The sequence below is a fragment of the Typopeltis vanoorti genome, chromosome 26 (assembly GCF_054136105.1).
Source record: "Typopeltis vanoorti isolate ZY-2024b chromosome 26, IOZ_Tvanoo_1.0, whole genome shotgun sequence".
Taxonomy (NCBI): Eukaryota; Metazoa; Arthropoda; class Arachnida; order Uropygi; family Thelyphonidae; genus Typopeltis; species Typopeltis vanoorti.
Window position 1 is genome coordinate 18,811,551 of NC_143574.1, and position 3,991 is coordinate 18,815,541.

Here is a 3,991-nt window from a genome sequence, read left to right on the forward strand (position 1 = left end):
CTGAAATTCAGTGGGATAGTTTGTTAATTGCAATGGTTGGTTCAACTTAGCTAACCAAAAGTTAAAGTTGTATGTAAGTATTAGTACAACTTAGCTGACGGCGAATAATATAGTTGTAGGCATAGAAGGAAAATAGAGAGCAAAGAATGGGATTGCTAATAAGAGTGTAAACATTTCTGAAGGAGGCATCTCTTTAGCGTAGCTGGAAGAACAATGGGAAATGATCTTTGAGTGCAACACAACTGAGTAAATGAGGGGAGTCTGGCAAGTTGTGATAAACACCTAGAAAAAAATTATATTAAATCAACTGATATAACCACAAAAAAGAACAAGACCGTAGCGACGAATTATGATTCCAAGTATTTCACTCTGATGATCGTGTTTGGGTGTGATTACCCAGGGGACGATTCTGGCAGGACAGCATCATTCAACTGCCAAGTTTGGTGGAAGCTTGGTAATGGTATGGGGGATGTTTCAGTTTGATGAGGCTTGGACGTTTGGTGGACGTGCCCAAAACCATGACGTCTGATGGCTAGCTGAACATCCTAAACATTTTTATGCTTCCGACGCTGTGAAAATATTTGGCGGTGAGCCTTGCATGTCTCAGCACGACAACGCTCCATATCATACTGCACTGTGTGTGTAAGAGACTGGTTTTCACAAAATAACATTGAAGCGTTAGACTTGCCGGCTCAGAGACGAAACCTTGACCTCATCGAACATATTTGGGATGAATTACAGTAGAACGCCGAATTCGCACCAGACCTAGAGGCGTAGCTACGGGAAGCCGGTCTGCCTCGGGTGGCACTTTGAACCTTTTTGAACTTTTGCAGTTAATTCTAAAATACAGTCTCGATAACTCAGTTCCAAATATTGTAATACTACTGCGAATTTTCCCCACAATTGCTGTAAGTGTTGCTAGTTGTGAGAGGAGTTTTTCTAAATAAAATTGATTAAGAATTACCTACATTACTATGAAATAGACTTCACCAATGTCATCGACGATTTTGCTAACAGAAAAGCAAGAACAATAACATTTTAGAATGTTGACATTAAAGTTTTACTTCCAAAATAAACATGGTGTTTTAATTTATTTCCCTACACCTGGTTTTGACTTTTTGTAGTATTTTTGGTGTGTATTGAGAAGGACGGCAAACAAGCTACGCCACTGCTAACATATACATAAAGCTAGGCGTTTTCTTAAAAAAAAAATAAGTAATACATTTGTCTGCATGCACATGCATCAGATTTTCATTTTCTTAACATTTTTAAAACCCTAAAATTTCTGTTTCTTTATTCTCTGAAAGAATAGGATTATTTCTCTTCCTGGTAGAGTTGCCTGACAGTTACCTACACAGCGAAATCCATGTAGTAGTCACCCTGTAATTGAGCAATAATGGAGAGAATGGAATTCTTTAGATGGAAAGAATTTATATTTAAATACTTCTTGGTAGTAATATCGTAAAACCGTTCTTAAAATCTGGTGAATGAGATTTATTTTATGTGAATTTCATGTTTAATTATATAAAAATTAAAGTGTCAATTCATCATAATGAGAATAAATGCTTATATAGCATTTTTACAACCCTTCTTTAACAGGCCAGCGGCCATACTAGGCTGAATACACCGGTTCTCGTCCGATCACCGAAGTTAAGCAGCGTTGGGCCCGGTCAGTACTTGGGAGGGTGACCACCTGGGAACACCGGGTGCTGCTGGCATTAAATTTTTTTGTTGTTTGCTTTCATGCTACGTATCTTGTATAGCTACGCCACAGACCAGACCACGATTTATCCCTTGCTTCACACGGCGAAATTAACTGCGACAATCTCTTGATATACGCGGAAAGAGTTTTGATTAACGCGCCTTTAACCCTGTGGAGCTCGCAGCCGATCTGACAGATAGATGCAAAATGTTTAATATAAACATTCTTACACAATTGCCGAGGTCTGAAGAGTCATTTTGCTTGTTATCGTAAAATTCATGCCGATAAGAAAAAAAACTAAAACTGTTCAAACGACTCTTGAAAACTTCTTTTGATAAAAAAAAAATATTACAGTAAATAATGTAGATACAAGTATTTACTAAACATTTACTTTGCATTCATTTTTTTTATCTTTCTTAAAAAAAAAATATATTATTATTACAGTAAGCGATCATTCACGAATTGTAATATTTACCATTGATTATTAGATTCGATTAACGCGATTTTGATATCTTATCTGTCCTCACCAGAGGCGTAGCTAGAGGGGAACGGTCTGTCCCGGTGGCATTTTGAACTTTTGCAGTTAATTCTAAAATACAGTTTCGAGAACTCATTTCCGAGTATTGTAATACTACAGCGAATTTTCCCCACAATTGCGGTAAGTGTCGCTAGTTGTGAGGGGAGTGTTTCTAAATAAAACTGATTGAGAATTACGTACATTACTATGAACTAGACTTCGACAATGTCATCGATGATTTTGCTAACAGAAAAGCAAGAAAAATAACATTTTAGAATGTTGAAATTAAAATTTTACTTCAAAAATAAACATAGCCTTCATCATGCGTATCAAGGATTTAGGCCTAGCATGGCTTGTTCCGGCCTTAGAAGTCATCATTGAATCGTTTAAGAGGACGTCCTGGTTTTCTTTTTCCTAATGGCTTGTACTTTAAGGGCTTGTTTTGGTAATCTTTCTGTTTTCATTCATTGAACGCGTTCCATCCATTTATGTTTATATTTTTTAATTTTATCTATTACTGATTCTTGGTTTAATTCTTTCATAATTTCTTCGTTTCTTTTGTGATCAAATAGGGTATACTTTGCAGTTTTTCTCATAAACTTTATTTCTGCTGTTGTTAATCTTTGTTTGTCTTTTTGTTTTATTGTCCAGATTTCGCTTCCATACATTAAGACCGGTAGGGCTAATGTATTGTATACTTTTAGCCTGGTTTGTTTTTGAACTAGGTTTGGTTTAAATATAGAGTTAATTAAACCTGTTATTTTTAAATATTTTGCAATTTTTACGTTTATATCTTTTTCATTTTCATATGTGATCATACATCCTAGGTAGTTAAATGAATTCACCTGTTCTAAGATCTTGTTATCTATTACTATCTTAGTTCTTACTGGATCTTGTCCTTTAAAGGCCATAGTTTTTGATTTTTCTGTTGATATTATCATTCCATAATCTTTGGATATCTCGTTTAGATTTAAAATAGCTTTCTGTAAGTTATCTTCAGAATTTTTAATTATTATTTGGTCGTCTGCAAAGAGGAGAGTGTAGGTGAAAGTTTAATTCCTTGATGTAAATTTTTACTCCATTTTATTATTATTTCATTTAAGTAGATATTAAAAAGAGTTGCTGAGAGGGGACATCCCTGTCGGACCCCTTGGTTTATCTCTCTCGTATATGATAGCTCGTGATTTAATCTTATTTGTATTTGATTATTTTCATATATACTTGTGATAGCTTTTAGGATATTATTTGGTATTTGTCTTTCTTTTAATATGTTAAATAATATGTTTCTTTTAACTTTGTGAAATGCTTTATCAAAGTCAATAAATGCAATATGTGTTTCTAAATTGTATTCTCTTCTTTTCTCTATTATTAATTTTAGGCAAAAGGCTGGTTCTATACATGATAGTTCTTTTCTAAATCCATTCTGTACTTCTAAAATAAAGTTTTCGGAATATTTCATTAGTTTGCTATTTAAGATTCTGCTATGTATTTTGTAACATGAATTTAGTATACTGATACCTCTATAGTTTTTAGGGTCATCTCTATTATCTTTTTTAAAGATGGGAATCACAATTGCTTTTTTCCATTCTATTGAGGGGATACCAGTTGAATAAATTTTATTGAAAAATAATAAGAGTCTTTCTTTGAATCTAGTTCCTGCATATTTATATAGTTCTGAACCTAGTTTATCTTCTCCAGGTGATTTTCCATTTCTTGTTTCTTTCAGGCTGATTTCTAATTCTTCTTTAGTTATTTCCTTTTCATTTTCATTA

At 33.9% G+C, this 3,991-nt stretch overlaps 1 non-coding gene across 1 annotated transcript; it reads left to right on the plus strand.

The window, feature by feature from the left end:
• The first annotated feature begins 1,599 nt into the window (after positions 1–1,599).
• Positions 1,600–1,718, plus strand: LOC150092379 (5S ribosomal RNA). Its single transcript, XR_016550592.1, has one exon. It is a non-coding gene; the product is annotated as a 5S ribosomal RNA (ribosomal RNA).
• The last annotated feature ends 2,273 nt before the right edge of the window (positions 1,719–3,991 follow it).